We start from the raw sequence: 12160 nt of genomic DNA on the forward strand, positions 1-12160 counted from the left end.
GCGGTTTATAAGCACCGCGGAGGTGGTCGCGGCGCCTCATTCGACTTCCAACGGGCTGCGCACTCGTGCACGCCGCCCGGTTCAAATTTTCTAAGTGCAACGCACAATGAGATGCATGAGAAACGGCCTTGGTTACCATCACATTTGAAGCGATGAATACGAAGTTAAATTTTATGACTCGGTGTATAAGTCGAGGTCGATTTTTTTCGGTCGATTTTGGATCGAAAAAGGTCGACCAATACACCGGCAAATACGGTATATATACTTATTATAAATGTAGTATTTATTTATATTGATTTATTGTTTATTTATATATATAAAGGCAGGTCCGCAAAAATATTTCTGACGCGTAGCCGGTCCGTGGCGCAAGAAAGGTTGGGGACCACTAGTCTAAAAGAATCTGGCCGTAACTGGAATAGGGTTCTACGCGAATGCCCAACGGAAAAGTGAAGTGCACAAAACCTGCATTTGGCTGTATCAAAATAAATGTCATGAAAAAGGTAAAAACACTACATGGAAGCGCAATGTGTTGTGCTGGGTTCTTTTACAAGTAAAGACTGCTGCTTTGAGTTCACAGGGAGCCATGCTCTTTATTCACTGTACATAGAGGTTTTGAACTCGTGTTGTAGTTTCAGTGTCGGAGTTCAAACTAGGCTTGCAGTTTCCGAATGCCATTCGTGATGGGTGTTGTAAAAAGGTCTTGGCTTAAACGATTGAAGTGCACATAAGAAAAAAAAAAAAAAAAAAAAAAAAGAGCTTGAAGTGCACATAAGAAAAAGAAAAAGCTTACAGCACCTGGTATTCCCAGGCAGTCTCCCATCCAAGTACTAACCAGGCCCGACCCTGCTTAGCTTCCGAGATAAGACGAGATCAGGCGTTCTCAGGGTAGTATGGCCGTAAGCCGTGAGGTGACCCAACATTTTGCATTTTATAGACACAATCGCCCCTGAAACTAGCGAGCAAGCCAATGAAGCCTTCAAAACTGCTTCGGCACATGGAGACCAAGCATCCTGCATTAAAAGACAAACCTTAACCACTTCGGGTTTCATTGTCTCCGATTACGCCTGGATGGGACCGGCTCGTTTCTGAGAAACAAGCTCGGTGCTCCCAATAATTCAACGTAATGGTGACTTTTATTTTTATGTGGTTTATATTTGTTTTTATGCCAGTCGTATCATTTTATTTAATCCTATTTATATATATTTATTATAAATGTAGTATTTATTTATATAGATTTATTGTTTATTTATATATATAAAGGCAGGTCCGCAAAAATATTTCTGACGCGTAGCCGGTCCGTGGCGCAAGAAAGTTTGGGGACCACTAGTCTAAAAGAATCTGGCCGTAACTGGAATAGGGTTCTACGCGAATGCCCAACGGAAAAGTGAAGTGCACAAAACCTGCATTTGGCTGTATCAAAATAAATGTCATGAAAAAGGTAAAAACACTACATGGAAGCGCAATGTGTTGTGCTGGGTTCTTTTACAAGTAAAGACTGCTGCTTTGAGTTCACAGGGAGCCATGCTCTTTATTCACTGTACATAGTCTGTCCTCTAGCGGTAAAAACGTGAACTGCAATGCTATGGCTGTCGCCACACAATGTAGGTTTTAAACTCGTGTTGTAGTTTCAGTGTCGGAGTTCAAACTAGGCTTGCAGTTTCCGAATGCCATTCGTGATGGGTGCTGTAAAAAGTTCTTGGCTTAAACGATTGAAGTGCACATAAGAAAAAAAAAAAAAAAAAAAAAGCTTACGGTAACTGGTATTCCCAGGCGGTCTCCCATCCAAGTACTAACCAGGTCCGACCCTGCTTAGCCTCCGAGGTCGGACGAGAGCGGGCGCTCTCAGGGTAGTATTGCCGTAAGCCGTGAAACCGCTCAGAATTTTTCATTTTATAGACACAATCGCCCCTGAAACCATGCCAAGCAGCGGCGGGACTTGATGGCTGTGGTAAAAGTTTCCTTTCACAATTGACGTGGGAAAAAAAAAAAAAAAAAGGCTTTCAGCACCTGGTATTCCCGGACGGTCACCCTTCCCTTTTGTTTTTTTTTTTGTTTTTTTTACAACCAGGGCCGAAACAGGCTTTCTTCCAAGGCTTTTGGTGTTTTCTGGAAACATGGCTATCATGAAAAGTTATTGACAGCTTTTTATGCGGTAGCACGAATTTGCCGTTGCGACCTGCATTTTGCTGAATCAAAATAAATGCCTTGAAAAGTTTAAAAACACTTCATGGAAGTCACTTCACTGGTTTCTTTTATATCAAACAAATTGTTTTAGGTTATTCACCTGACATGTTTCGGCGGTTTCTTCCGCCTTCATCAGAGTGTCACAGATGTGATGGTGACGCGTCTTTATCAGCTGATGGATCAACATGTCAGGTGAATAACCTAAAACAATTTGTTTGATATAAAAGAAACCAGTGAAGTGATTAAATAAGGAAAAACAAAATGAACTTAGTACAATTACTTCATGGAAGTGTTGTGTTGGGTTCTTTTACAAGTCAAGCCTGCTGCTTTGAGTTCACAGGGAGCCATGCTCACTGTACATAGTCTGCTCTCTAGCGGTAAAAAATTTAACTACAATGCTGTGGATGTCACCACATAATATAGCTTTCAAACTCGTGTTATAGTTTCAATGTCGGAGTTTAAATTAGGCTTGCTGTTTCCGGATGCCATTCGTGATGGGTGTTGTAAAAAATAGCTTCTTAAACGATTGAAGTGCACATAAGAAAAAGAAAAAGCTTACAGCACCTGGTATTCCCAGGCGGTCTCCCATCCAAGTACTAACCAGGCCCGACCCTGCTTAGCTTCCGAGATCGGACGAGATCGGGCGTTCTCAGGGTAGTATGGCCGTAAGCCGTGAGGTGACCCAACATTTTGCATTTTATAGACACAATCGCCCCTGAAACTAGCGAGCGAGCCAATGAAGCCTTCAAAACTGCTTCGGCACATGGAGACCAAGCATCCTGCATTAAAAGACAAACCTTAACCACTTCGGGTTTCATTGTCTCCGATTACGCCTGGATGGGACCGGCTCGTTTCTGAGAAACAAGCTCGGTGCTCCCAATAACTCAACGTAATGGTGACTTTTATTTTTATGTGGTTTATATTTGTTTTTATGCCAGTCGTATCATTTTATTTAATCGTATTTACCGTATTTGCCGGTGTACAGGTCGACTCGGTGTATAAGTCGACCCCCTAAAATTCGACGGAAATTTACGATTTGATGATATATCTGTCAGGCAGAGGACAAGGCGAAGGACTCGGATGCAGAGTCGTATCTATCTGGGATTTATTCCAGCAAGCACTCAGAGCAAAAGTACAAAACAAAGCGCCTCTTGCGAGGGAAAACACGGGGCGAAAAGTACAAACAAAAGGCGTCGCACTGTGGCGAGTCAAAAGGCTAAAAGTACAAATCAAAACGCCTCTTTCGAGGGAAAACGTGTAGCAAAAGGTACCAACAAAAGGAGTCGCACTGGAACGAGACAAAAAGGCGCTGGAGACCCAGGCACAACCAAAAGCGTCGCTCGGCGGCGAGACAAAAAGGAGAGTTCTTTCAGAGAGTTCGGACATCAAGGAATCGCTGGTGGTCGGGACGAGGCTAGACACACTGGCACAAGACAAGGGGAAGACACGGACTAAATACACACAAACGGGCGGGGACACAGGTGATGACAATTAGTATCGATTACGCGGGTGCACACAATCGGGATCAGGGAAGACAAGACAACCAACACCGAGGAAGGAAACACGAACTGAAACGGAAGGAATGACAAAATAAAACCGGAAGTAAAGTTACGACAATTGACGAGACAAAAAACTGAAAAAATAAACGCGACCGCATGACAGAACCCCCCCCCCTAGGGCCGGATCCCAGACGGCCCAGGAGCCCCAGGGTGAGCCGCATAGAAGTCCTCAAAAAGTCCCGGGTCCAAAATATAACTAGGCGGCACCCATTGCCGCTCCTCCGGTCCATAACCCTCCCAGTCCACCAGGTACTGCCAGCCCCGGCCTCTTCTGCGCACATCCAATAGTTCTTTGACGGTGTAGGCCGTCCCACCGTCCACAGTCCGCGGAGGCGGAGGGGGCGCCGGATCCGGCACCAACGGGCTGTCCACCACCGGCTTGACCTTCCCAACGTGAAAGGTGGGGTGGACTGCAAGGGACCTGGGCAAGCGTAGACGCACCGCGGCCGGGTGCACGACCTTGGCGATGGGGAACGGACCCACGAAGCGAGGCGCCAGTTTCCTGGAGTCCCCCCGGTGGGGAAGATCCTTGGTGGATAGCCAGACACGTTGACCTCTCTGGTACACGGGCGCCGGACGTCTCCTCCGGTCAGCCATCCGCTTTACCCGGTCCCCCTGTCAGACCAGCGTGGCCCGAGCCGCCGACCAGACGCGATGACAGCGGCGCACCAAGGCGTGGGCCGAAGACACCGTCACCTCCGGCTCACTGTCAGGGAAGACAGGGGGCTGGTAGCCAAACACACACTTGAAGGGGGACATACCTGTAGCCGTGGTGGGCAGGGAGTTGTGGGCATACTCCACCCAGGAGAGGTTCTTGCTCCACGAGGAGGGGTTCTGGGAGACCAGGCAGCGGAGACTTGTCTCCAACTGTTGATTAATACGTTCTGTCTGTCCGTTTGCCTCCGGGTGATAGCCTGACGTGAGACTCACGGTTGCCCCTATGAGCTTGCAAAACTCCCGCCAAAACCTGGATACGAATTGGGGCCCTCTATCGGAAACTATGTCTTTCGGGAACCCATGAACCCGGAATATGTGGTCCATCATCACGGTGGCCGTTCGTTTAGCGGACGGGAGCTTGGGCAAGGCGATAAAATGAGCCATCTTTGAAAATCTATCCACCACTGTGAGTATGGTGGTTCGCCCATGCGAGGTCGGAAGCCCGGTGACAAAGTCCATAGATATCTCCGCCCACGGGCGCGAAGGAATGGGTAGGGGATGCAGCAACCCCATGCGGGCGCCGTGGGCGTTCTTATTCCGGGCGCAGACGGGACAGGCGGCAACGTATTCCTTGACGTCTGCCCTCATGGAGGGCCACCAGAATCGCTGCTGGATTACGAACAGCGTTCGGCGCATGCCCGGATGGCAGGAGAGTCTGGAGGTGTGAGCCCAATGGATGACTTGGGATCGTAATTGAGCAGGGACAAATAGTCGGTTCTCAGGGCAACCACTAGGGGGTGGTTCGTTACCATTGGCCTGCTGTACCCGGCCTTCGATAGGCCAGGTCACGGCTCTAACCAGGCAATGAGAAGGCAGGATAGTCTCAGGCTTCTTAATTTCTGGGTCCGAGTTGAAAACACGGGAGAGGGCGTCAGGCTTGGTGTTCTTGGTTCCCGGTCTGTAGGACAAAGTGAAGTTAAAACGATTGAAAAAAAGTGACCAGCGGGCTTGGCGTGAATTCAGTCTCTTAGCTGACTTAATGTATTCTAAATTTTTATGGTCTGTCCAGACCAAAAAAGGCTGCTGTGCTCCCTCTAACCAATGTCTCCATTCTTCTAATGCCAGCTTGACTGCCAACAGTTCGCGATCCCCCACGTCATAATTCTGTTCGGCGGGCGTCAGCCGTCGAGACAGGAACGCGCACGGATGGAGCTTGTTGTCGCTCTTGGCCCTCTGCGAAAGGATGGCACCTACTCCTTGATTGGAGGCGTCCACCTCCACCACAAACTGCCGCGACGGATCAGGGAGCGTGAGGATGGGAGCGGTGCTGAAACGGTTCTTTAGCTCCTGGAAGGCCGCCTCCGCCTCTGCTGACCAGCGGAAGGGGACTTTAGGAGACGTGAGCGCGTGCAAGGGAGCCGCTGTGGCACTGAAGCCCTTAATGAATCGCCGATAAAAATTGGCAAAGCCCAGGAATTGTTGCACCTTCTTGCGTGAGTCAGGGGTAGGCCATTCCGTTACCGCGCTTACTTTCGCCGGGTCCATCTCTACTTTGCCCGGGGCTACGATGAAGCCGAGAAAAGAAACGGTGCTCTTGTGAAATTCACTTTTCTCGGCCTTTACGTATAGTTGGTGTTCCAGGAGTCGTTGCAACACCGTCTCGACGTGAACCCTATGGGTCTTCAGATCTGGGGAGTAAATCAAAATATCGTCCAAATATACGTACACAAACCGGTCCAAACAGTCTCTCAAAACATCGTTTATCATGGCCTGAAACACAGCGGGAGCATTGGTGAGGCCAAATGGCATGACGCGGTATTCAAAATGTCCTCGATGCGTGTTGAACCCTGTCTTCCATTCGTCCCCTTCCCGGATGCGCACCAGATGGTAGGCGTTGCGCAGATCTAACTTGGTGAACACCCGGGCTTGCTGTAATTGGTCGAACACGGTCGACATCAGTGGGAGCGGATACCGATTCTTGATGGTGATCTGATTGAGGGGACTATAATCAATGCAGGGACGTAGGGTGCCGTCCTTCTTGCCCACGAAAAAGAACCCCGCCCCCGCAGGCGACGACGACGGTCGAATCAGCCCTGCTTGCAAGGAGGAGTCTATATATTCATTCAAGGCTTGCTTCTCAGGTCCCGAGAGAGAATACAGCCTCCCCTTGGGTATCGTCGATCCCGGCAGCAGGTCAATGGCGCAATCATACGGACGGTGGGGAGGCAGAGAGGTAGCCTTGGCCTTGCTGAATACCTCGGCCCATTGGTGGTAACACGCAGGGACCCCGGTTAAGTCTGGGGTTGGCGCGTCTGGAGCGGAAGGCACAGGGCGCGGGTTAGACTTGATACAGGAATCATGACAGTCGGACCCCCATCCCGTTATTTCCCCTGATCCCCAGTCTATAGCGGGGTTGTGGCGTTGAAGCCATGGATACCCGAGAACGAGAGGGTTCATTGGTGAGGTCACGACATGTAGACGTATGTTCTCCTGGTGGAGGCCAATTGACAACGAGACTGGTTCGGTTATGTGAGTTATCTCAAAGAGTGCCTGTCCATTGAGTGCCTTAGCTTTCACGGGAGTGTTCAGTAGCTCAGTCTTTACCCCGCACCGGCGAGCAAATGCCCAGTCTATCAAGCTTTCGTCTGCTCCTGAGTCTATTAATACTTCGAGTTCTATCTCTCTTCCCGACTGGGTGATCCTGCCCTTGGGAAGCACTCGCCCCGGGGACAGAGCCGCCGAGAAGGCGCTTACCTTCAGGGTCCTCCTCACTGGACAGGAGAGAAGGAGGTGTCCGAGCTCGCCGCAGTAGTAGCATCTTCCCTCTCGGCGCCGCCGTAACTTCTCCTCCTCTGTTAACTTGGCTCTGCCCAACTGCATCGGTTCTGGCTCCTGGCGCTGCCGATCCCCGTACGGCCTGGAGTGGTGAGCGTCAGGGCCGGCTACTGGAACGAAGGCGGGAGCGTTGCTGCGTCGGTGCTTTCTCCACTCTTGCAGCCGGTTGTCAGTGCGGATAGCCAGAGCGATGAGGGCGTCGAGGTCGGTGGGAAGATCTAAGGGAATTAGCTGATCTTGGATGGGTCCTGACAGGCCCCGGAGGAAGATGTCATATAGTGCCGCCGCATTCCACCCGCTCGCCGCGGCCAGCGTGCGGAACCGGATGGCGTAGTCTCCGACGGTGTCTTGTCCCTGGTCTATCTGACAGAGTTGGCGAGCCTTGTCTCGGTCAGCGGAAATGGGATCGAACACCGTTCGCAGGGCCTGGATGAAAGCGGGGAGAGAGTGACAGGAGATGGAATCCCTGGCCCATTCCGCGGTGGCCCATGTGCGGGCCCTTCCCGTCAGGTAGGATACCATGTAGGCCACCTTGGAGCGCTCGGTGGGGAATTCTGCTGGGGAACTCTCAAAGTTCATCTCGCATTCTGTAATAAAAGCCCGGCTAAGGCCGGGTTCTCCGGAGTAGCGCTCTGGAGGAGCCAGTCTGGCACTGCCAGTCATGGGACCTCTTGCAAGGGAAGGAACGGGGGAAGCGACGGGTGTACTGGAGGTCGCTGCTGGTCCCGCGTTCAAGAGCGAGAGCACTTCCTGCATTTGCTGACCCAGCTTTGCTACTTGGGTGGCGACCGCTCCTCTGAAATTTTCTTGATTCCTAGCGAGTCCTCGGATCTCTTCTCCCAAGTCGCCCACCTCCCTCTGGTGCTGGGCGAGCAGTGAGGCATGGGAGCGCACTGTGGCGCACAGGTGCTCCGACTCTGCCGAGTCCATGTCTGGCCAGTGTGTACTGTCAGGCAGAGGACAAGGCGAAGGACTCGGATGCAGAGTCGTATCTATCTGGGATTTATTCCAGCAAGCACTCAGAGCAAAAGTACAAAACAAAGCGCCTCTTGCGAGGGAAAACACGGGGCGAAAAGTACAAACAAAAGGCGTCGCACTGTGGCGAGTCAAAAGGCTAAAAGTACAAATCAAAACGCCTCTTTCGAGGGAAAACGTGTAGCAAAAGGTACCAACAAAAGGAGTCGCACTGGAACGAGACAAAAAGGCGCTGGAGACCCAGGCACAACCAAAAGCGTCGCTCGGCGGCGAGACAAAAAGGAGAGTTCTTTCAGAGAGTTCGGACATCAAGGAATCGCTGGTGGTCGGGACGAGGCTAGACACACTGGCACAAGACAAGGGGAAGACACGGACTAAATACACACAAACGGGCGGGGACACAGGTGATGACAATTAGTATCGATTACGCGGGTGCACACAATCGGGATCAGGGAAGACAAGACAACCAACACCGAGGAAGGAAACACGAACTGAAACGGAAGGAATGACAAAATAAAACCGGAAGTAAAGTTACGACAATTGACGAGACAAAAAACTGAAAAAATAAACGCGACCGCATGACAATATCCTTTGTATAAGTCGAGCTCAATTGTTGCATTATATTAAACTTCAAAATTCAATATGCGAAATTTATTGACGAAATGTGTTCAAATTCTGGGAGGCCGTGCGCATGCTGCTGTTTATAAGCACCGCGGAGGAGATCGCGGCCGGCGAGCTCGCGCACGCCGCCCGGCACCAACGGGAGGCCGGAAATAGCTCCAAGCCGAGCGGATCGGCACTTTATAAGCACCGCGGAGGAGATCGCGGCGCCTCATTGGACTTCCAGCCGCCGGCGAGCTCGCGCACCCGCCCGGCACATCCGGGAGGCCGTGCGCACGAGCCAAGTGGCCGAAAATAGCCCCCGCCGAGCGGATCGGCTGTTTATAAGCACCGCGGAGGTGGTCGCGGCGCCTCATTCGACTTCCAGCGGCCGGCGAGCTCGCGCACCCGCCCGGCACATCCGGGAGGCCGTGCGCACGAGCCAAGTGGCCGAAAATAGCCCCCGCCGAGCGGATCGGCTGTTTATAAGCACCGCGGAGGTGGTCGCGGCGCCTCATTCGACTTCCAGCGGCCGGCGAGCTCGCGCACCCGCCCGGCACATCCGGGAGGCCGTGCGCACAAGCCAAGTGGCCGAAAATAGCCCCCGCCGAGCGGATCGGCTGTTTATAAGCACCGCGGAGGTGGTCGCGGCGCCTCATTCGACTTCCAGCGGCCGGCGAGCTCGCGCACCCGCCCGGCACATCCGGGAGGCCGTGCGCACGAGCCAAGTGGCCGAAAATAGCCCCCGCCGAGCGGATCGGCTGTTTATAAGCACCGCGGAGGTGGTCGCGGCGCCTCATTCGACTTCCAGCGGCCGGCGAGCTCGCGCACCCGCCCGGCACATCCGGGAGGCCGTGCGCACGAGCCAAGTGGCCGAAAATAGCCCCCGCCGAGCGGATCGGCTGTTTATAAGCACCGCGGAGGTGGTCGCGGCGCCTCATTCGACTTCCAGCGGCCGGCGAGCTCGCGCACCCGCCCGGCACATCCGGGAGGCCGTGCGCACGAGCCAAGTGGCCGAAAATAGCCCCCGCCGAGCGGATCGGCTGTTTATAAGCACCGCGGAGGTGGTCGCGGCGCCTCATTCGACTTCCAGCGGCCGGCGAGCTCGCGCACCCGCCCGGCACATCCGGGAGGCCGTGCGCACGAGCCAAGTGGCCGAAAATAGCCCCCGCCGAGCGGATCGGCTGTTTATAAGCACCGCGGAGGTGGTCGCGGCGCCTCATTCGACTTCCAGCGGCCAGCGAGCTCGCGCACCCGCCCGGCACATCCGGGAGGCCGTGCGCACGAGCCAAGTGGCCGAAAATAGCCCCCGCCGAGCGGATCGGCTGTTTATAAGCACCGCGGAGGTGGTCGCGGCGCCTCATTCGACTTCCAGCGGCCGGCGAGCTCGCGCACCCGACCGGCACATCCGGGAGGCCGTGCGCACGAGCCAAGTGGCCGAAAATAGCCCCCGCCGAGCGGATCGGCTGTTTATAAGCACCGCGGAGGTGGTCGCGGCGCCTCATTCGACTTCCGGCGGGCGGCGAGCTCGCGCACCCGCCCGGCACATCCGGGAGGCCGTGCGCACGAGCCAAGTGGCCGAAAATAGCCCCCGCCGAGCGGATCGGCTGTTTATAAGCACCGCGGAGGTGGTCGGGCGCCTCATTCGACTTCCAGCGGCCGGCGAGCTCGCGCACCCGCCCGGCACATCCGGGAGGCCGTGCGCACGAGCCAAGTGGCCGAAAATAGCCCCCGCCGAGCGGATCGGCTGTTTATAAGCACCGCGGAGGTGGTCGCGGCGCCTCATTCGACTTCCAGCGGCCGGCGAGCTCGCGCACCCGCCCGGCACATCCGGGAGGCCGTGCGCACGAGCCAAGTGGCCGAAAATAGCCCCCGCCGAGCGGATCGGCTGTTTATAAGCACCGCGGAGGTGGTCGCGGCGCCTCATTCGACTTCCAGCGGCCGGCGAGCTCGCGCACCCGCCCGGCACATCCGGGAGGCCGTGCGCACGAGCCAAGTGGCCGAAAATAGCCCCCGCCGAGCGGATCGGCTGTTTATAAGCACCGCGGAGGTGGTCGCGGCGCCTCATTCGACTTCCAGCGGCCGGCGAGCTCGCGCACCCGCCCGGCATATCCGGGAGGCCGTGCGCACGAGCCAAGTGGCCGAAAATAGCCCCCGCCGAGCGGATCGGCTGTTTATAAGCACCGAGGAGGTGGTCGCGGCGCCTCATTCGACTTCCAGCGGCCGGCGAGCCCGCGCACCCGCCCGGCACATCCGGGAGGCCGTGCGCACGAGCCAAGTGGCCGAAAATAGCCCCCGCCGAGCGGATCGGCTGTTTATAAGAACCGCGGAGGTGGTCGCGGCGCCTCATTCGACTTCCAGCGGCCGGCGAGCTCGCGCACCCGCCCGGCACATCCGGGAGGCCGTGCGCACAAGCCAAGTGGCCGAAAATAGCCCCCGCCGAGCGGATCGGCTGTTTATAAGCACCGCGGAGGTGGTCGCGGCGCCTCATTCGACTTCCAGCGGCCGGCGAGCTCGCGCACCCGCCCGGCACATCCGGGAGGCCGTGCGCACGAGCCAAGTGGCCGAAAATAGCCCCCGCCGAGCGGATCGGCTGTTTATAAGCACCGCGGAGGTGGTCGCGGCGCCTCATTCGACTTCCAGCGGCCGGCGAGCTCGCGCACCCGCCCGGCACATCCGGGAGGCCGTGCGCACGAGCCAAGTGGCCGAAAATAGCCCCCGCCGAGCGGATCGGCTGTTTATAAGCACCGCGGAGGTGGTCGCGGCGCCTCATTCGACTTCCAGCGGCCGGCGAGCTCGCGCACCCGCCCGGCACATCCGGGAGGCCGTGCGCACGAGCCAAGTGGCCGAAAATAGCCCCCGCCGAGCGGATCGGCTGTTTATAAGCACCGCGGAGGTGGTCGCGGCGCCTCATTCGACTTCCAGCGGCCGGCGAGCTCGCGCACCCGCCCGGCACATCCGGGAGGCCGTGCGCACGAGCCAAGTGGCCGAAAATAGCCCCCGCCGAGCGGATCGGCTGTTTATAAGCACCGCGGAGGTGGTCGCGGCGCCTCATTCGACTTCCAGCGGCCGGCGAGATCGCGCACCCGCCCGGCACATCCGGGAGGCCGTGCGCACGAGCCAAGTGGCCGAAAATAGCCCCCGCCGAGCGGATCGGCTGTTTATAAGCACCGCGGAGGTGGTCGCGGCGCCTCATTCGACTTCCAGCGGCCGGCGAGCTCGCGCACCCGCCCGGCACATCCGGGAGGCCGTGCGCACGAGCCAAGTGGCCGAAAATAGCCCCCGCCGAGCGGATCGGCTGTTTATAAGCACCGCGGAGGTGGTCGCGGCGCCTCATTCGACTTCCGGCG

General features: G+C 55.7%; 2 non-coding genes and 1 pseudogene across 2 annotated transcripts; all 3 read right to left on the reverse strand.

Moving 5' to 3' along the window:
• Nucleotides 1-783: 783 nt before the first annotated feature.
• On the reverse strand, nucleotides 784-902 carry LOC125992817 (5S ribosomal RNA). Its single transcript, XR_007489814.1, has one exon. It is a non-coding gene; the product is annotated as a 5S ribosomal RNA (ribosomal RNA).
• Nucleotides 903-1745: 843 nt separating this feature from the next.
• On the reverse strand, nucleotides 1746-1864 carry LOC125992890 (5S ribosomal RNA; annotated as a pseudogene).
• An 872-nt stretch (nucleotides 1865-2736) lies between these two features.
• Nucleotides 2737-2855, reverse strand: LOC125992807 (5S ribosomal RNA). Its single transcript, XR_007489804.1, has one exon. It is a non-coding gene; the product is annotated as a 5S ribosomal RNA (ribosomal RNA).
• Nucleotides 2856-12160: the final 9305 nt, after the last annotated feature.

Source organism: Syngnathus scovelli, unplaced genomic scaffold (genome assembly GCF_024217435.2).
Source record: "Syngnathus scovelli strain Florida unplaced genomic scaffold, RoL_Ssco_1.2 HiC_scaffold_24, whole genome shotgun sequence".
Taxonomy (NCBI): Eukaryota; Metazoa; Chordata; class Actinopteri; order Syngnathiformes; family Syngnathidae; genus Syngnathus; species Syngnathus scovelli.